This window comes from Melanotaenia boesemani, chromosome 11, assembly GCF_017639745.1.
Source record: "Melanotaenia boesemani isolate fMelBoe1 chromosome 11, fMelBoe1.pri, whole genome shotgun sequence".
Classification (NCBI taxonomy): domain Eukaryota; kingdom Metazoa; phylum Chordata; class Actinopteri; order Atheriniformes; family Melanotaeniidae; genus Melanotaenia; species Melanotaenia boesemani.
Genome location: NC_055692.1, coordinates 29,008,655 through 29,031,250, shown reverse-complemented (window position 1 = coordinate 29,031,250; position 22,596 = coordinate 29,008,655). Strand labels below are relative to the sequence as shown.

The following is a 22,596-nucleotide window of genomic DNA, read 5'->3' as shown; positions in this document are numbered from 1 at the left end:
CGATAATGGGATTGTGATGAGCTAAACATGGCTTTTTGATGACTAAGACATGACGAGATGTCTGTGAGTTTCATTGATAAGACTGGACGAAAACTTGCCTCCAGGCTGCACTTCCTGAGCATTCTCAGGAAGTACAGCCTTTTTTTCTGACCAGTTCTGCTGTGTTGGTGTGCCATGTCAGGTTTTCAGCCACATGAACACCCAGAAATCTGAAAGGACCCTCTCCACGTCAACACTGTTAATCTGCTGAGGGGTGTGGTCTGCTCTCCTCTTCCTCCAGTCCATCACCATCTCCTTCATTTTGTTGGTGTTCGGGCAACAGGTTATTTGCTGAACACCATGTGACCAGTCTCTGGACTTCCTCCCTGTATGCACCACTGTGGTGTCATTGGCAAACTCGACGATGACATTTGAGTCGTGGAGGGGGATGCGGTCATGAGTTCACAGTGTGAACAGGAAGGGACTCACAGCCCTGAGGGGAGCCTGTTATGAGTTTACAAATGGAGGATGTGTGAGGCCCCATTCACTGTCTGTGGACAGTCTGTCAGAAAGCTGGTAATCCAGGCACAGGTGATGGGCGGGAAGTCTAGGTCAGTCATCTTTTTGATGAGGATGCTCAGGAGGATGGTGTTAAACGCTGAACTAAGGTCTATAATCTGGCTGTTTGCGCACCAGCCTTGGTGCAAGTAAATGCAAAGTCCTCCTCTGGTTTTGCCAGAGCTGCCAGTTCTGTCAGAGCAATGCAAGGCCCGACCCATTAGCTGTACTGCCTCGTCTGGGGCAAGCTTATGAAGCCCGGTTTCTATAATGACCGTCACACAACAGCCCCAGGTGTGGCGATTCTCCGTCATCAGTAGCTCCAGCTCATCCTCTTTGTGGACAACAGATCTGGCGTTGCCTCCTAGGCACAGTAACAATCCAGGAAGAGCTCGGTGGCCTCGTTATGTCTAGTGGTATGCTGCTAGACTGGAAGTCCTTAGTAATGTCAGTTCAACATGCAAATCCAATGTTCTGACTCACATACACCTGTGCAGATGTATGTGAATCTTGAACCATTCACCAAGGTTGTCCACACATACACTAACAACACTGCGGTACAGAAAGCTCCGAATCGCTGTGTCCGTGTGCGCCGCCATCTTTCTTCAATTTGCGCAGCCTGAATATTTGTAAAAAAAACAAACAAACAAAAAAAAAAAGCAGAATGGGGTGGATAAGCCTGAGGCTAAAACAGCTATTTAAAAGTCAAAACAGTACAGATCATGTCTCAGGTCCCATATATTGTAAAATACTGCATAGATCCATCTCTGCATACCACCCTTTACAGAATACTTCCACATGATCTGATCCAGAAAGTTGGGAAAGTAAACATAGAATAGCTCAAAATCATGTGCGGTCAGGATGTCTTGTGGCCAAAATAGGTAGAAATGATCATATTTTCTGTTTTTTGCATACTAATAAAACTAGTTTTAATGAAATTCATGTAGCTAATTTTAGGAAAATGCTTCACGATTTTGACAAAGTTATTGAATTTGCAAATTTTAAAATGGTCAGAATGACCACCATTGTCTTTCTTGTGTTAAAAGACTATTACTTTACTCTTTTTTTTTGGGGGGTTTTTTTTTTTTTTTTTTTGAGTTTTTATCGACTAAAACTGGCCCTAAAACTATCAAATCCAGAAATTGCTAAAATGTGACTATAACTAATAAGAACTTTCATCCAATAGATGACTGCCAAAAACAACACTAATCAGGCAACAGGCAGGATACATCTGGACAGGTCACCAGTCCATCACAGGGCTATGACTTAGAAAACAAATCATAAATTAAATTTGGTCTTCACATGTGATTTGATGGCTATATGAAACCCAATGCTTGAATATCTTTCAAGTACATCCTCATGTAACTCCTTAATCCCAGCAGCTTTGCGTGCTTGGTTTGCAAGGTAGTTGCCATGGAGATCACCCATGTCTAGTTTAAGGAGCTCCTAAATTTGACTGGTCATGGCCATGCATACATAGCTATTTGAGGCTATGTAATGTTTTATTCAAAAACTAAAGAGTTGACTCATTGAAAAAAAAAAAAAAAGGAAAACAAAAAACAAACAAACAACAAAAAAAGAAAACAAAAAACAAACTGAGTTTCCTTTTCCAGAACAGCTACTGTAATTTCGCTCAATCAACATTCATTACCCAGAGTTAGCTAAATGCACAGATTATAATAATAAAATAATTGACCATAATTGATGGTGCGCCGATATCTAGATTCACCATGGCAACTAGCGACAAGAAACGTGTTAGTAATTTTAGTCTATTGGAGTGATAGGATCTCATTTAACTGGAGGTGTATTCAAGCTGGACCTGACTGGAGGGGGCAGAAAAAAAGAAGAATAGTGAACAGAAGTTAAAAGGAGCAGAAAAAGAAAGAGACAAAGATACAACAGACCCGTCAGTCCAAACTAACACTAGACAACCAACTGCTACACCTGTACAGAAACACAGCAGAGAATTTCCTACATCTTTTACACGTAAACAAAGCTGATACTCAGGCACTCATCAAGAGCTCCTAAAAAGTAACCAAAATAACTAAGTAATAATAATAATAATAAAACAAACAATAAACAAACATGTCACAACAACAACCAAAGTACCAGAAACACACACACAAAAAACCTAAACAAAATAACTCTTTGTGTATAAACCCACTGGACAAATCAGTGACTGTGTCAGCATGCAGAGGATGAAGAATGAGGAGTGTGATATTTGCGCGAAGTGTGATCGTGCAAATATGACCATGCAGCTTCGGAGGCTAGAGGCAGACTAGGGCAGACCAGAGACCCGAGGGATCAGCAGCAATTTCGGAGCACAAACCCAAGCCACCCCACCACAAAGACCATCTCAGACCCACCCAGAGGGCAGCAGAGGATGGCCCCAACAGAACCTCCACGGCTACAGAGCACTGGCCCTGGCAGCCAGCAACCTCTCAAGGCACCAGCCATCCTGGGCAGTCAGAGCACAGGGCCCAGGGCCCCAAGAGTGATAGAGAGCAGGGAAGGAGAAGGGTCCGGGGATGCAAGTCCAGGGGGAAGTTCGCTTCCCTCTAGAATGTGAGCCGCTGGCCTCAATAGGCACCCCAATTCCCAAAACGGGCCATGACCAGCTGTCCCCACAACCAGGACACACAGTGACCGTGGCCAATGAGGCACCCACCCACCACTTGTCTAGGGGGAAAGGAGAGGAGAGGGCGGGACAGTGAGAGAGCCCAAACCTACGGCCCACCACCCCTGGGCCTCCAGGCCTCCCCCAAAAGTGCATGTGACACCCCCCCCCCCCTCAACATACATATCTATATCTTCACCACTCCCATCCATCCTCACAGATACACACACACACACACACACACACACACAGACACACACACCCACACACACACACACAAAACCTCTCAGTCTAACCTTAAAAAACCCCATCACCTCCCCATATGATCCCCCAAACCTCCCTCAGTCCCCCTTTAAACCCCTACACCGCCCCTGCCCAAGGGCCATACCCAGAGTCCCAGGGCATCAACCAGACACCCCAGCATGCCCTTTCCACCCCATGGTAGCACGCACAGACAGGCCAAGACCCCACAGCACCCACCAGCCCCTCCACCCCCAAGTGAGGGGGCCACCCCCAGGCACCCAAGCCCAGGACTGCCCGGTCCGCCCCAGAACAGCCCAGAGTCGGCGTCTCAGTACTGATGGGCTTGAGTAAGAGGTTCCTTAACTGCTGAATACACAGATTATTTTTTGGTTTTCCAGTTCACAAGGATGGTTTCCTTTGCGATGCAAAAGACTGTGAGGATCATGTGTACAGAGTTAATTACCATGTTAATTTCACCCAAGTCACCTAGTAGGCACAGTGTGAGGTTTGCAGGAATATAACGTTTAAGCCATGTTGACCACAGGGTGGGGTGATAGTGTACATTTCTCTTCATGTATGTCTTAGAAGATGAGGAAAGTCTTGAACACTTTTATTGAAAACACATTTCTGGTAGCTATCATGATTTGTTACTTTACTGTACCTACATTATAATGAACTCAGACTTCAATAAAAGTGTTTTCAAGACTTTGCTCGTCTTCTAAGATTTACATGCTGAGGGCTCCCTGCAGTCACAGATTCTGATGGATCACAGATTTTGGTGAAACATCTATCTTTGTAATTGTTTCGGTAAACTTTTAAAAAGTGTTTCACATAAATATAAAGCTGTTTTGTCATTGTTAAAAAGTGTTTTGGCATTGTACTTTTGTTTTGTAAATGTAAATATGATGTAAATTTGTATTGCAAAAATTTAAAGGCTGAATAATTAGCATTTTTTTCCTTAAAAATAATTTTAAATGTTCTCATTTGCTGCGAGGGATAAAAGGAAGCTTCCCTATAAACAATCTCTCTCCTACATCAACGTCTTTGTCAAGTTTTTCTCCTTCAAAATAAGAGTTCCGTGCCAGAATAACTTTTGCCTGCACTGAGTTGCTCTTTTCAACTTCCTGGTTCCTTAACCAATCATATGAGACTCCCCCGCGGTTGCCAAACAACAACACGGCAGCGTTTGGTATTTTATGTTGGCAAAAGAGCAGCAGCGTGCAGGTATGGAAGCTAGTAAAAGAAGCGGACCAGAAATAGTTTCAGAAAAATCAATATTGGAGAATCTTTTGAAAGGTGGAGAAGTCTGAGCTGGTAAAGTTTCTTGACAGGTAAGCAACAGAATTTTGCTTAAATTAACCGAAAAGTTTATCTTGATTTACAAAGATTTTAGCCTTATTTCTCAGCACTCATTAAATTAATTTGTGTGACTGTATGGATGTATTAGTGGAGTAAATTGGTGGCCTGTTAGTTTACAACAACAAATGTAATGATGTTTGGGCCAAGTGAATGCTGTGTTTGTCCTTATGATATTACTATCAAATTAATTTATTAAGTGAGACTAAGGGAAAACTGCCGCTGCGTGGCATTTGTTGATTAATGTAGCGTTTTTTTACACTCTATACTAACGTAAATTAGAGCATGAAATTAGTGCTAGCATTCCAAAGCATAGCAACTTACTGTACTGTGTGTGTGAATAATCTTCACTCCTCATCATGATTTTTGCTGGCGCTATGTTCTCCGTCCTTCATAGACTGTATAAAAGAACCATCCTCTCATAAACCGGCAACCTACGTGAAACTCTCCGAGGGGGAGGGGGGGAGAACAGTAGTGTTTCTGATTTGAAACACTAGGTGTCAATGCTACTTATTAAAAAAGTGTTTCACTCAGTGTAATATTCTTTTGCACTTACTCCCGGTAGTAGGTCCAATCCACTTCTGTCTTTAGTCTGTTGTAAAGTTTTTAGACTGATACGAGATGGCTCGTTTTTCCATAGAAATTTGGATACATGTGAGTCCTGTAACTTAAACCAGCTGGAGGATGGTTTAGTGGGGATCATTGAAAACAGGCAATTGACCTGGTTTTTGCCTCGTCCACAAATATCTCTCTCCATTTCCGACCTTCCTGCTCTGTTTCTAAAGTCTTCATGATGAAACGATAACGCATGCTAAATTTTCATTGGAATACTGCTGTTTGCACCTGTTATCAATCTCGTTAACATTCTTAGTTGATCACCTGCAAATCATAAAAAAAACAACACATGCAATCTATATACATCTGCATGAAATATTGGTAACATGCAATAAATAAATAAATTCAAATTATTATTATTATTTATTTTTTTTTTTACCACAACAGCCTTTTATACAACTGAGGAAATTTAACAAAATAAATATGTTCTGATCTCATATTGCATTTTTTCTTTTGTTGTGCTTATCATGAAATACTTGAACACAAAGGACACACAGTCCTTTGTTTAAAAAAAGGTAGTTAATAAAAAGTCTGATCTGAAAATCATAACTTTCCTGAATTATGCTAAACATAAAACATTTTAGAATACTTAGATCCTAAACAAAAGCCAAACTAAATTTAAGATTGCGAACATCCTAAAGAACTGAATGTGGTAATTGTTGCTCTAATATTTGAAGTGTAGATATTTAGACACAGCCAGAGTTGTACTCCTCACAACAGTTTAGCTTGTGATGGGCAAAACTAATAGGCCTACTGCGGTTGCAGTAAGTAGGGTGAGAGGAACATGAAAGTACCAGAGGCGATTGAGGGATGATGGCTCTTAGGCCAGCGATCACCAACTCCAGTCCTCAATGCCCACTGTCCCGCAGACTTCAATCTTTCTCTTCTACAACACAACTTACTCAAGTTCATGGCTGGACTAGAGAAAAAGTCAGGCTGGGACTTGTACACTCACCCTGGCCACCTGAATTCATATACTGCACAAATATGCACACATGCTCACAAGTACACACATTGATGCATGCACCCCAAGGTGTTCCCAAACTTGAAGTCAAAAAGTTTCCTCATCAGCTTTTAACCTGGATTAATAAAATGTTCCTCATTTGCCAAGTTTACAGATGTGGACATATGTGGACAATAGCCTATGTCAGGGATCACCAACTCCGGACCTCTTGAGCCAGTGTCCTGCAGGTTTTCACTGCATCCCTGCTGCAACACACCTGGTTCAAATGAAACAGTAAATAGTCAAGGTCTACACCAGCCTCTTAACGACCCATTATTTGAGTCAGGTGTGCTGCAGTATGGAGATATTGAAAACCTGCAGGACACTGGCTCAAGAGGTCCGGAGTTGGTGATCCCTGGCCTATGTGTACAGACTAGATGAGCTGAGCAGCCTCAGTATTGAAATATCCACCTGTCACTTTAACACAGCACATAAAATTAACTAATAATTTATTCATGATACCAGGAGATCCCATATAGGATCCCCTGTTTGTCCAAGGTTGGAATAACCAGAAGTTTTTATGTTTGGGCTGAATCTCAACTAGTGCTCATCATGTTATGTTGAAATAAAAGTTTGCAGCTTGTAACACACCAGTCGTCTCCCCTCCATTGCTCATTCATTAAGCAGTGAACTCACGTGATGTCGCTGCTACTGCTGATTTGAAAATGTCTGAAATTTTCAGAGACTTGTTGCCTTCGCCTCTGCTGTGTTTAATCTTTTTATTCCCAGTCTATTTCGCCACCACATTTCTCTGCATCTCAGCTGTTCCGCCTCTGCACGCTTTACTCGTGTTGCTCATAAAAAAATATTACTGTCATTCTGACCAGTTGCCATTATCAGTGACAACTGACGAGCATAAATTATTTTGTCTATGCACAGGTGTCAGTGGCAGACCAGTCAGCCACACTGATGTAATGCACCATGATTTCTTTTTTTTTATGACAAGCAGGTCAGGTCACTTTTGTCCTGCTTCTCCTGTGGGCCAGTCCAGACCTGCTCAAATTAATAGGTCAATAGCAGAAATGGGCAGAGCTTGACAGATCAATTTAATTTAAATCAAGTGTGTTGCAGCAGGAAGGCCTATAAAACCTGCAGGACAATGTGCCTTGAAGACCAGGGTTGGAGATCACTGGCTTAGACCATCCAAAAGCAGGCCAATGAGCTGCTGATTCGAGCAGGGTCTCTGATGTGTGAGAGAAGAAGCTCTTCGCTTTGCAAACAACTTTCCTGCAAAGCGTTCACACATAATAGTGCAACAAAATTACTCTCTGTGTTAATGTATGCGGAGAGCCCAGTAATTTCGTTTCACTATTATGTGTAATAACAATAAAGGTTTTGATTGATTCATTGATTGAAGAGTCCCAAAACAGGTGGAATGAAGAGCAGCAGGCAAGACATCTGCAAAGGATAGAGAGCGTGTTTTTTTTGGAATGTTTTCCAAAAATGCAACAATTGGCATAACCCATCTCTCTCGGTCAGAAATAAATTTTAATCCAGTGAGCATGATCTGAATGAACTGTTTCTAATGCTGATCATTGTCTTAGACACAGCATATAATAATTTCAATTCTGGGTTTTAAAAGTGAATTATGTTTTTATTGATGTGATATTTTCTTCTTTTAAATGCATAAAAACACATAATGATGTTGGTCCCTGCAGTACTGCTTTTTGTTATTATTTAGGGTCATTGGCAACTCTTTGGCAGCTTTCCCAGCCTCAATAGTACCTGGCTGGCAACCGTTCCAGTCAAATGAAGAAGCCATTCCCTTTCCTTTTGGTTCAGTCTCTGCAAAATGTCAAGTCATTTGAAGTTATCCTCACCAATAGGTCGGGTAGGTGTACATCAGGTGTTTATTGCCAAGGTGTTTGTGATCACTGCAGTGTTGCTTGTGTCTGCAGTTGTATCAACTCAGACACCTTTTAAAAAACTTCACTGAAGAGACTTTTTTCATGTGACCTGGCACTTGTACACTGAAGCAGAATTAATCTTATCCCAACGGTGAAGGATGCATGTTTTTTTTTTTTAAAACCTCCTTTTACCGCTATTTCAAACTAGCATCCTCCTTTTAAGAAGATTAGAACAAATAATTGTCAGACTACTGGGATCAGCTCTTATTTTAGAGCTGATTAGCCCAAAAATACACCAGCTTTGGTCTGAAGCTAAATCTTCTAAGAATATCTGTGACTGCCCTTCTTTCAGGGCTATAAGAAATAAATGCAGTCAGTCTGTCAAAAAAGCAAAGTGCCATTATTAAAAAAATGGACCCTAACACACTTTGGAAGACAATTCTAATGCTGGAAACTAAGAAAAAACAACTTATCTGCCTACTGAGATAAAATGTGATGGCATTGTCAGAGATAAAGGCAGAATGTTAGATTGTTTTAACCTAGTTAAGTCTGGTCATAACTGTGCAGCTGAAGCCCCTTTTTGTGCTATTACCACAACTGGATCAGCATCCTCTCCCTAAGCTCTTCTCCCAAGAGACTCATTTCTCCTTCTATTTATTTCAAGGATCTGAAGTTTTAAGCGAGCTTTTTCGTTTAGATGCACATACAATCAGTTGGATTGCTAGCCCTTTTTCCTGTTTTTTTCTCTTTTCAACCTGTCCTTGCAAACATGCAAATTTCCTAAAGACTGGAAATGGGCTGCTGTCACCTCTCTTTTCCAGGGCGACAGTGTAGATCTAAGCTGCTGTAGACCTATTTCAATTTTGCCTTGTTTATCCAAAGTCTTCAAACAACTGGTCAACAAACAGCTCACTGATTACCTGGAACTCCACAGTATGTTTTCATCTATGTAGTCTGGTTTTAAGTGGATCTTTGCAACATTTAAAGTCCTTAATGACATAATATGTACTGTGGGCATGGTTTGAGAGTTATTGCTCTGGCTGTGTGTAATTTGTGAAAGGTGAGGGCTTTCAGTCTGATCCACTGCCCCTGTCCAAGGTGTTCCTCAAGGATCCCTACTTGGCCCCTACCTTTTTCACATTTACATTCATAATTGCTTTACCTGGTAAGTTAACAACAAAACTGACTTTGTGATCACACATTGCACTACAGAAAATTCTGAGATTATCAATTTAGTCCAAAAATGTTATTTTAATTTCTCTAAAGGTTCATCTTCAGTGGTCACTGAGGTTGATGCCACATCTGTGTCCTCAGCTCCACCAGTGTACCCAGCAGAGTAACGAGTTTACCAGCTGAGTGACCAGTTTACCCAGCAGAGTAACCTGTTTATGCAGCAGAGTGACCAGTTTACCAGCTGAGTGACCATCTTTCTTCTCAGACTCAAAGGACTGATTGGGTATTCAGAGGGTCTCTGCCTATAAAGGAGAATTTATTGTTCTCCACAACAACATGGCTGAAGCTTAATCCACCACTATACCTCAAGACAAATAGTTAGCGGGGAAAGTTCCAGCAGATATACCTGTCTTCATTTACATTATTATTCATAGATTTTTTTTTAAATATTTTCTTATTATAACTGATAGTCTGTTTTTGTAGATTTTTGTTTATTTTATTTAGGGAACGAAGGGAATGAAGTAATGTTTAGTGATTTTAACTGCAGTTCTTGCTGTTGTAGGTCTTTATTGTTGCACATTGCTGTTACAGTTTATTTAAAACCAAAAGTAATAAAGCAGTTGACATGTTTACAGTAAAAACATTTTATATTGGTCTATTTAATTACTTTTAGTGGGTCTGCGACATTCACCCCAGTTGGTACAATTTCACTTTGAATATAAAATGTAAATCATTCTTAAGTCACATTTTCTACCAGTTTTTATTACCATTTCATGTTAACCCCTATTATAACAAATATGTAGATGTTTTTTTTTGTTGTTGTTTCTATGTATTGCTGTCAGTGAGGACGGCAGGGAGAGTTGCTGAATATTAACTGTAAGATTTTAAGTTTGGAAATCTGTTATCTTCGTCCATAACCTTTATCACTGTCGAGGTTCTCACTTTTTAAGTGAAAACATAATGACAGAGTGGTAAATTAAATAAGTTTTGGTAGGTGTTCAGGTGTTTGCTTAGGGCCCCATGGAGGCTGGAACCATTTAGAACAGAATCTCAAACTCGGCTCATTTATTCCATTTTCCTCTTTTACAAACTTATTGCAAAAAAACAAACAAACAAACAAACAAAAAAAACAAAAAAACAAACAAAAAAAAAACATAACTGTGTGATGTTTTATTGCATTTTTTCCTCATTTTATGTAACTGTATATTGTATTTAATACTTTGTAATTTGCATTTTGTAAGGCCCAGTGTATGTTTAATTGTTGCCTCTGACCCAGGCCATCATAGTAAATGAGAACTGGTTCTCAATTGACTTAGCTGGTTAAATACAGGTTAATTAATAATCTAAATACTTGTGTCGTGTAAACATCGTTACTGTCTCCTGTGATCCAGAGAGGCTGACTTAGGTTTTTTTTTATGCATAAATAACAGTAAATTAAAAAAAAAAAAACAAATAAAAAAAAAGACCAAAGGAAAACAGCATAATGCACAAAACTTGCAGTAATATCAACTTCTCAGTTGTTTTTCCTAGTAAAAAAAATTTTGTCCTGATTTTGATTGCTACATTGGTCGCTGCACACATGAATTGCAATATCAACACAGTTTCATGATTGTGTTGTCATGACAACTGCATTTGACGCACATTGGACTCTTGCATTCTTAATCCAGCAGAGTGGACGTTGCTTCTGAAAAAAGAAGACTGGTAGAGTAATTGTCAGTGACTTTGAAAGGTATTTTTGCTTTTTCAGATTTTTCCAATCTAGCCGAGGACATTTACATATTTTTAGAAACTGTCAGACAGTTAAATAAGTATTAAATGTTTCAAAAGTTATCAATCAAGATTACATGTTAACATGAGACAATTGTCCCTTTTTCTGGTAAAGTCCATATTTTCTAACTTCAGTGTTACACAATAACATGACCACCCATATTATGATGTATGAATCTAAATGTATAAATTAGATGCATACATTTATTTATAAATATAAAAGCCAAAGTTTTTAGATGTATAAATAAATTTGTGTCAATTCATAAATAAACTCATGTTTTATTAGATGAAATGTAAAAAAACATGCAGCAATGGCGGCTTGTTTCTTTTTGTTTATTCCTCATTCACATTCATGGCGCTTGTATTGAGGATCAAGCAGTGATGCCAGCACCGAGCGTTTTTCCTTGCCAATCTTTGCGGTAATCTTCTCTAAGCTCAGCGACATTGTTTCATGGAGAGCTCTGATCTGCCGAGGAAGACTTGAGCAACTTTCTCAGCATTGCTCTGCTTGTGAAAATACAGCAGGTTATGGTGTCTGATGATCTTCTCAGGAGTCCAGTTTCTTGATACTGTTTTTTATGACATGATCTATATCTCGGTGGGTGGATATGTATATGTCCTTTGTTCCCAGGATCCAGACCACACATTTGCTCTATCATCATCTGCACCATGTGCTCATTTACATTCCAGTTTGTGGAAGAGCTTGAAGGATTCCACGTTAGCGGAGACTCAAGCGGTGTTTTGCAAGTTCATGCTTCTCAAGAACTAGTTCAAATTTCAGTTTTCACAGGTTAAAATAAATAATTAATAAGTGTTCTGTCTTGCAATGAAATAATTTAAACTTAAATTCTATTACACAAAAATACAGTTGTGTAGAAATATTACAGGTATCTTTCCACACTAGGCAGATGCTTCAACGCTAACCCAAACCCGCGTCTTCTCAAATTAGAAGCTGACTTGTTTTTTAGGTGCGGACAGACATACTTTGTACAGAAATGTTAGATTTCATTTGTAGACCAGACGTAATATTCCTGTAAATAATCATTATCAGACAAGGCCTCTGATGTGTACACTGCGTGTGCATCTTCTCTGCAAGGGCGTTGCTGTGGAGCGTTGCTGGGTTTGTTTGCTAGAGTGCACAATGCATTCCAGGTGACGTAGTGTGAAGTAGGTGGAGCACCGTGAAGATGTAGACAGTGATTGTTGCAGGCCCTTAAATAAACTTTAGAACTTGAACATGAATTCATTCAGCTTAAGGTTTACAGAAAAACTAATATGTTCAATGAATATGTTCTTTTAAACTCTTCCTCACACAACACTGGAGTCTTTAAAATGACATTGACAGTATCGCCCACTGATGTGTGTGCACTGCAGTCGAGATCTGGAATGTCACCTAATCTGATACATGAGTGTTGCAGCACATGCAGAACTATTTCTCATACAGTTCACAGTGTGGAAACCAGGTGCTGCTTTAAAGTGGACATATCAAGCTTTTAAATCCTTCCTTTTTACATGTAAATAATTAATTTATGGTCTTTATAAAGTAGAACAGCAATGCTTTGGTCTGAATTCCTGGTTATTCTAGCTCCACACACCCCTTGTTAACCCCTGTTCTGAGGCGCATCTTTACAGCGATTCCATCCATCCATTATCTTGACCGCTTATTCCATTACGGGTCGCAGGTGAGCTGGAGCCTATCCCAGCATTTTAACAGGTGAGAGGCAGGGTACACCCTGGACAGGTCACCAGTCTGTCGCAGGGCCAACACAAATAGACAAACAACCATTCACACGCACACTCTCTCCTAGGGAGAATTTAGAATAACCAATTAACTTATCGCCAGAGAACCCGGAGAGAACCCGCACATACACGGGGAGAACATGCAAACTCCACACAGAAAGGCCACCGCCCTTAAGGTTCGAACCCCCCCCCAGCCAGCCAGCCAGCCAGCCAGCCAGCCAGCCAGCCAGCCAGCCAAGATTCGAACTGGTGACCTTCTTGCTGTGAGGCTGCGGTGCTAACCACCACACCACCGTGCAACTCCACCCCAGTCAGCCATATTTGTAGTTTGATAGCTAGCTTTTTATAGGCAAGTTTACTAGAGATGTCAACAACTGAAAACATGTCCGTCCAGCATTACATGTTCGAGTCCTCCTCTCTCCCTTTCTGTTCGCCCCTTACTGATAAGTTCCCCATACACTTCCATGTATTTTTCATCATCCCATGCCGTCTCTATCAGCTGTTGTCCTCCCACTTCCAATACTACTTTTGGATACCCGGAAGTCCATGACCTTATTTAGCAGACCCATAGCAAATACTGTGACATAATAGATAATGAAACGTAATAGATAATAGAGAAAACTAAACAGATGGAAAATATGACCAAAAAGAATATAAATATATATACACAGCAACAGGAGAGAATGTATTGAAATCTTCTGCATTGATAAACACTAATAGTGCACAAAAATGTGCATTTAAGGGCTAAAAAAGTGGATTTTTCATGATATGTCCCCTTTAAAATTAGACCTTGTTTTCTTTTCACCTGATTATTTATAAAATAACATATTAAACTCATCAATTCCCAATTTAGTTTTTCCAGACTAGCAACCTGTTAAGAAAATAAACTCTTGCCAACGTGTGCACCGATGCAGGCAGTGATATAATTTTCAGCTAGATTTTTGGTGTATACTGCCCAGCATGTCCATGTGGTCTTTCACTAGACTACATCTTTGTTCTACTACTGCCAAACAAATCTAAAGCAACCATGAATGGGAAGCTTTTCTGTAGCAATCCCTGTTATTTTTCCAAGTGTTAATTTATTTTGACCTGGGATCTGAATGTAGCCATTTTCTTCTAACATCAAATGTCTGTGCTGTAGTACATACATCAGCCTTTGCTGCAATTGCTTTTTTTTAGTATTTTAAAGTATGATGGTGGTGATGCTTCAATCACATGGTTTTCCTTTTTTATGTTTTTCTTCCCTTTTTTTTAGGTCCAAAGGCTCACCAGTTAATTGCAGATATGCTTGGCCCTCCCTGATATTTTCTAATAAAAATAGATATATTTTGGATCAAATTTTTAGATAGCTATGTAATTAATATGGTGCAAAAGAAGGCAGTGGACCCAAGTTTGGCCCCAAAATCATTTCACGACAAATAGCAGAAAGAAGCAGGTAAATGTTTCTCACACACATACTAAACTTTAATGGGTCACATAGGCTTGTCGGCAGCTAAACATGTACTTATGAAAATCTATTTGCATTTTTATTTTTATTTTAAATAAAAAAGGTTGTTAAGTGGTTAAAAGAAAAAAAGAAAATTCATTCCTCCCTACCCCACACACACTGTTTTAAAACTTCATTTTGCATAGAAGGTTTGCTAGTTGAGGCTTAGCCACTATAGAGAAACATAAAAAAAAAAAAAAAAGAAATTTTAGATTTTCTCCATGGAGGCACAGAGAAGCAAACCTTGGAGTAGCAACTGATTGCTTGGGAGGTTACCAAAACTGGCCAATTCTCAATGTGACCATCTTTACCGGTGAAGGGAAATCAGGCTTTAGGAAAGCCATTTTCTTCCAGGTCCAACAGATTTTTTGCTCAATCACACTCTATACATAGCGCCCTCCTCCCCCCCAATCAATAGATGTTTCAATTTGTCTGTGGTATAAGAGTCTGCACTTCATGTACTACCAACAGACCAAGAAAAGAGGTTGTAAGGTCCAAAGAAAATTTTTTTTTTTTACCTTTATTGAAAATAAAGCAGTGCTATAATGACTATAGACTTGTATTATTAAGTGGGAATTTATTATATGGGTATCTACTAAATCAATGTTTTATAAATTGAGGAAGAAAGATGTTATATTCACAGTTCTTAGAAATAATGACTAAAAATAGCAACAACATTAACAAGTTTAATTAAAGATGACAGAAAAAAACTGTGATAACGGTTAAAAAATTAACTTTCAATGAAAACTGTTGATAATAGTAACATTACTACAGCTTACTACGACATAATAATTAAGGCTGCACAATATATTGAGAATTTACCTTCATGGCGATATCAGTCTGTGTGAAATACATGTCGCAGCAACTGCCTAAAGTCTGATAAACAGGCTAGTTAGTGATCACTATCAGTGTTGGTTAAGTTACTCAGACATAGTAATTGGTTACTGATTACTTCACCAAGAAAGTACGGTGATGTGGTGGTTGGCACCGCAGGCTCACATCCAGAAGGTTGCTGGTTAGAGCCTAGGCTGAGGGAGGTTTGAACAGTGGCCTTTCTGTGAGTTTGCATGTTCTTCCCATGTATGTGTGGGTTCTCTCTGGGTGATCTGGCTTCCTCCCCCCACTATCCAAAGACATGCATATTGGGTCAATTAGTTACTCTAAATTCTCCCTAGTAGTGAGTGTGAGTGGTTGTTTGTTGCTCTGTGTTGTCCCTGCGATGGACTGGTGACCTGTCCAGGGTGTACCCTGCCTCTCACCTGCTAGTTGCTGGGAAAGGCTCCAGCTTCCTGAATTGGACTAAGTGTTATAGAAAATGGATGGATGGAAAATACTGTCCATCTTTGAGCCACCCAGTAGAGCTTTTTAGTAAGAAGATATGGACTTCCAAGCAGCTGTCATAGAAAGGATTTACCTTATATCGTGGATGCTGCTAGAGTCTGTTGAGGCATCGCACACCAAAAGTGTTTATGGAGTTCTGGACAGAGTCCAATAAAAATGCAGATGTCAGTGACACGTCAGAAGAAGAGGACATAGGTTAGCCAAACCCTAACCCATTCTTTAAAAAGTCAAAGTCCTGTTTATTCTGACTGGAACTAGACCCATTGGTGCAGGTGCACAGTTTGTTGCCACCCAACTGCTTCTTATTGAGTATAGTAACCACTGCACACCCAAAGATGATGGGAAATTGACTCTGAAAACACTTCTCAGTACTCTCGACTGAGTCTTCCATAGCCTATGTGTCCTCGCTGTTTATAAGGTTGTCCTAACCTTTTCCACAGCATGAAGTGTGAACTCATTTTACTCTCACATGATGATTGTCAAGATAAAAATAAGAAAAAATAAAATAAAAATAAGAGAAATTTTGTTGTCTAATTATTTGTTTAATCAAACTTAAGTAAAAGCAGTAACACGCACACACGCAAACACACACACACACACACACACACACACACACACACACACACACACACACACACACACATATATATATATTCAAAATTTGATTTTATTATGTGCCTTGCTTCAATATAAAAACCCTTAACCTGCTAAATTAACTGACATATTTACGTCTGCTCCTTATTAATATTCTAGACTTGTTAATAATCAGAGCCCACACAAGTTTGATCCCACAGGCAAAAAACCAAAACTGACTAATTTCCACTCTCCCTTAGGAAGTTAGAAATGTCAATGTCAAGAGGAAAAAGTCAAGCGTGATATGTCACCAATAGAAAAAAGTGGCCAAAGTACTAACCCTGAGAGAAATCCTGTAGTTGATTAGGAACCACTGTTGGGCTTTATCTGTTAAAAAGATATTTTGGCTCAGTTTTTGACCATGTCAAGTCCAAAATGATTACTTGTGTGTGTGTGTGTGTGTGTGTGTGTGTGTGTGTGTGTGTGTGTGTGTGTGTGTGTGTGTGTGTGTGTGTGTGTGTGTGTGTGTGTGTGTGTGGATATGGGTGTGTGTAACCCACAAACTTACACACACAACTTGGACGTTTTTCCACTGAATGGTGTTTAGCCCATTAGCTGTTATTTTCATAAAATCCCATCCTGTGAGACTCCACTTTCAGGAGGATGGAGATTTCTAATTCTTTTTAAAACTTTTGCTGTTGTTCGCTATTAAGGATGGTAGTTCTATTTTTTTCTTTAATTATTTGTGAAAGGATTTCTGTCTCCTCCTGTGTCTACTCATATCGACCACCACACCATCTTTACTTGAAATGAACTGGTCATGTGACACCCTACATCACGTCCGGGGATGTGTAAATGCGAAAAAAGTGTTTCCATTACACTTCTGTGATATACTTTTATATAGACATGTCTGGAAAACCACCTCATGAGAGCATAAAAACATTTTAGTTGTTTTTGGGAGGTTTTTCGAAGATTTTGCACAATTCTTAGGGGAATGGAAATGCAGCTATTCACACCCACACAGTGCACATATACGCCCACCCCCTTTGCACACACATTAACTCTGACTTCTAGTTTCTGTCTTTTAAACTGAAATATCATATAAAAATATAACTAGAGAAAAACACCTGGCTGGTGCGGAAACAATATCATGTTCATTGATTAAAGAACTGGTCTTTCAATTCTCTCCTGCCTCACTTTCAGCCTCCACAGCATTCATTCAAGCCCTGTATTGAGTGCATTTATGTAGTATGGATATTTGTGTGAATGGGTAAAAACAATTGTAACTCTACCAACTATTTTAAAAGGGTTTTGCATTTACCAAACATTGAAACATTGAATAGCTCTGTAATGACTTTCGTAAAGGTGAATTATGTAACAGTTTCAAAGCCCAAAAGTTGCCATAACTGTTGGTATTATGTGAGAAAGATCAAACTGTTTCTACATCTCTTTGAACACCTTTTTTAAATTGTCAGTTTCACCCAGTATGATAGAAATAATTCAAATTTACAAGCAATTCGTTGTCTTCTGTGGTTTTGTTGCAGCTTTTAAAATATCACTTGCAAATTAAAGGACATCCACCTATAGGAGTGCAGGAATTATATCTCCCAGTGGCCAATACATCAAAGCTGAATGAAGAATTATCCGCTTCAGGATAGAATATGAGGATCATGCTGTGATTGCCAAGAGTACAAAATTAGGATACAAAATATTAAAAATGAGAAGTACTCCTGCATTAAAAGACTAGTTAAAGAAAACAAAAGAACATGAACATCAGTAAAAAAATATTTTCTAGAATAATACAAGGCAGTTTTATTATACAGTCATTAACTGAATCACACTAGAATAACATGAATGATGATTAACTGTTTCTTTACACATCAGTCACCTCTGAACTGATTCAGTGCATGTTGAAATGAGTCTTTTCTCACATTTTTACAGTCCATTTAGCCGTGCAGTATAAATGTGATCCACATTATTGCATCAGAATTAAACTAATCTTCCCTCATTTGTCAAAAGATCAATTTCTTCAGACGGTAACATTTTGTTTGGGGGTTGCAATAGGATTTTATGTACGATCTCAGCATTGAACTTTAAGCCTGACTCAGACCTTCCAGCTGTCACATTTTCTTGCAAGGACTACATGCTTGTTGATCTTGGTAACACTGTGGGAACATGGTGACCGTAGCAAAATGTCCAGTTTTCTGTAGGTCCAGTTGGCAGCTGGTGTTTTGTCTTTTTAGTGAATAATAATGTTTGGCATTCTGAATGTGCCAGGCGTGTTGCACCCATCAACAATGTATATTAAGAACCACAGACATTCAAATGCAGATGATTAAAAAACAAAACAAAACAAAAAAAACAACAAAAAAATAAAAAACAATGGATATTTATCTGTTCACATTTTGCTGTGGAGAAATCTCACTGTAAGCCTTAATTCAGCGAGCTGTAATGTAATGCAATGAATATTTTAGATACATTTCAGTTGCAAGAAAAAAACTAAGAAACTTCTGTCATAGTTTGGTGGAAATGAGGACCAAACGCAGGACAGAGAGGCAGGAGGCAGACGAAATGCAGGTCAAAGGGTTTAATCCATGACCCAGAACCTCAAGAAACTCAAGAACCACACCACAGGGAACTACAACAGGGACAAAGGAAAACTGAAACCAAGGAGTATAAATACACAGAGGAACTAACGAGACACAGGTGAGGTAAAAGAACCATCACTGAGAAGAACTAACAAGCAGAAACCAAGAACCACACAGAACATGACCAGGAACACAAAGGCAAACCAAGAACATAAACCAGAAATGTGACACAAACCATGATCATGACAACTTCTTTCTCTGCTTTTCACAAAAGTCGCTGCAAAATGTAAGAATGCAACAATCACAGAAAATGCTGCAAAGACCTGGACGGGCTGGCTTCATATGTACATACAATAATCAAAATAACACAGCGGTTAAGTGTCCGAGGCATAAATCCTCTCTTTCACAGCTGGACGATTCCTGAAATGAATGGTTCATTATCAGGCTTGTAAAGAACTTGATAAAAATTTAGTTAATCTGAATCAGGTGTGCTGAACTTGGAAACTTTATAAACATGCATTGCAGGGGTCCCCAACAACTGGGATTGAGAAACACTGACCTAGAGAAACTAAGAGAATATAAATCTTCCCAGCTTTTCACCTCAGCTTGCCCACCAGGTTTTGTACTGATAGGGCTTGTGGCACGAAAGCCAGCTACTCACAACTGGTCTGCAAGTCATTGCCTTGGATTTCTATAAATTTGACTCACACTTTGATTGTAAATTCCAAAAAACATCCCCACAATCTCCACAAAAATGTGCAGAAAGCAATGGTGCAGGACAGCAGATGTATCTGATTAAGCTCTTTATTAACATGATTATTATTTAGTCTACAAAGTAGTTCAATAAGAAGATCACACGTAAAACAATTTATTGTTGTACAAAGAATTAACCTAGAAATGTTTGCTGATTAAACTTTGAATGTTGCATTAAAGCAGAGCATGCCATGATAGGGTAGGATTTGGAGTTAGACACAGATAGTGGATTTAAGAGGTGCCAGAATTATGATGAGGCTCCTTATTGGAGTATGATTGGCATTTTAGAGGCTTATCCAAACAAGACACTACTTATTCAGCAGGCATTTCATCAAGCTTAACTATCAAGTCCATTAGCTGTCCAGTCAATAGAGTGCACCAGGGGTGGACTGGGACCAAAAGAATAGCGACCCTGGCATTTTGGCCCCCAATGGCCCACCACATACAGTCATGCACAACACTCCTTCCACCTCCTTGAATGCCAATATCAACTGTGCAGCTTTATAAAACCACTAAAGCCATGCCATCAGCTAGATGGGATCAGTGAGTGGACAGTGAATCAATGTCATTTAATAAAATGAAAAGGAACACTATCATGTTAATGGATTGTAGAGCAGTATTCATCCTACTGTGTGTTTCTGTGGGTTTGAGGGAAAATAAGAAGGGACGGAAAAGAGCAGGAAAAATGAAACCAGTCTGTGTCTGCCCCCTGCTCTCCTCTGTCTCTGACCGTCTCTTCTCCTGGGGAGGCTGTCTCAACACGGGATGGCTTTTCCTTTCTTGTTTTTTTTATCGCCAGATTCAGAATTATTGGAATTTCTAATAAAGAGAGAAAAAGCTGCATTGGTACAGCATGACTGGGTCAGCCCCACATTATCATTCCCCCCCATGTTCTGGGCGAATTGTCAGGAAATAAAACCCCATGTTGTGATTTTGTTTTGGTTTTATTGGACAAATAAATTAAGCAAGGAGCAAAGTAAAAAGTGATGGTGTTAAAATTGATCAGGCCTGACTAAGAAAGGAAGGAAGGAAGGAAGGAAGGAAGGAAGGAAGGAAGGAAGGAAGGAAGGAAGGAAGGAAGGAGATGGTATCTGGAGTGTGCGCTGTCCAGTGAGTAGACTGTCCAGTCAGGTAGCGGAAACAGAAAGATATGAAACAATTGTTGCAAAACTGTTAGTTTTATTGTGAAAATCATAGCGATCATACAAATTTATTGTTCTTATAATCAAGTGTCATAAATTCAGATATATTGTGGAATTTCAGCCAGCAGAAATCCTATTTAAAGCAATAAACAATCTCCTACCAGAAAACATTAAAAAGTCTTCACTGGAAAAGAAGGGGGTTATAATTTAAGGGGTGAATGTAATGTCAGAAACATCAGGTACACACAACAAGGAAAAGTTTTTGTATTTCAGTTTTTAAAAAAGTACAAACAAATTATTTAAGATAAGATAGAGAAATGAAGAGGGTGTTTCATCAACACTGGGTGGTCACTGCTTGTTTGTTTATTTATTTTACTTTTTATTTACTACTATTTACTTTTTATTTATATTAAATAATGTTATTATTATTATTATTATTATTATTAAAGATGGTGGTAATAATAGTATAATTATTGTTATATTGACAGGAATTCAAGTGTTTAAATATTATTGATTTATTAAAAAGGACGTAGGATAATATAAGTTTTTTCGTCCTCCCACTCCTTTCGGATATGTAAATAGCATATGTATTATGAGTTTCTTATATATATATTATTGTCATTATTATTGTTATTTCTGTCTGTCCATTAATGTTTGATTATTTGTTGCTTACCACATGTTCGACATACAGTAGTAGCGGTTTAAAAGTTCCCATCCAAGCTGAAAGCCAGCCAAATACCTGCCGGCTTCCAGCCCAGTTCCATTCCAGTTCCAGCCAGCTGCCTTCCGACATCCAGCCGCCGGAGAGGCCCCCCTCCTTCTCCTGGGAGTGTCGATGTTTTAATCAAACTCCACCCATTCCTTGTAATATAGGGTAGACCCAGAAGATGGCGCTTCGCTCACAGACTTCTCATCGCCCGTAGTCTGTCAGATTTTATCTGAATTTACACTGACCGGCAGAGGCGCCACTCAAAGCACCTTCTGATGGCCAGTCACAATTCATAAAAATGCATAATACAAATCATCGTTTGACGTGGAATGTGAAATTGTAACATGCTTGTGCGCTGGCAATTGTTTTATTCAGAAATGAATGCTAGTAGGTTAATAAACCCTTTCAAATACTGGATCACAATTTATTCATTGTAAATCTCCATTTAAAAATGAACAATTTCAGGTGATGAAAAATACTGCTGGAGTGTAATAAACCTTTTTCATAAACTACGACGCCGCTGTCAGCTGCAAGGAGATCCAAATCAGACAGACAGCAGTGCGGCTCATCTCAGCGGCACTTTATTGTTTAGAAACAGACGTTTCCTTTCTGCGGATGTTGTAAAACAGCTCATGCTGCTCAGAAACAACGTTTACATGTCGGTTTTAGTCGCTTTGCTGGTTTAAAACAACAACTGCCCCTAAGTATTGCATTTAATGCGTAAAGAAACCGAGTAAAGAAAATTTCTGCTGTAGCCTATGATGAACGAATAGGTCAATCAGGGTATCACAGATGGTCAAATATGTAGGCAACACATAAGTTCCATAATTTCAATTGGAGAAGTAAAATAAATTTATTAAGTCACGTAAGTCACGGGCCAGAAGTATAATGAATGGCGGCAATCAACCACGATGCCATTTGGCAGTCCGCATAGTAATTTTACCCAAAAGACTTGTACAAATGGCACATATGGAACTACGTAAAACTGTCTGGCTAACCTATTGTACGCTCTGATTACCTCTGATTATCATTCCAAAAGGTACTCAGCCCCCAACTTGAACATGCGCCTTCTTCAACATTCGCACTTGCTCCAGAAAATTACCATC

At 39.2% G+C, this 22,596-nt stretch overlaps 1 long non-coding RNA gene across 1 annotated transcript; it reads right to left on the bottom strand.

The window, feature by feature from the left end:
* Positions 1-1,982: 1,982 nt before the first annotated feature.
* On the bottom strand, positions 1,983-22,445 carry LOC121649137. The gene is made up of 3 exons (XR_006012068.1): positions 22,365-22,445; positions 18,931-18,936; positions 1,983-1,993 (listed from the first exon to the last, which is right to left on the bottom strand). It is a non-coding gene; the product is annotated as an uncharacterized LOC121649137 (long non-coding RNA).
* Positions 22,446-22,596: the final 151 nt, after the last annotated feature.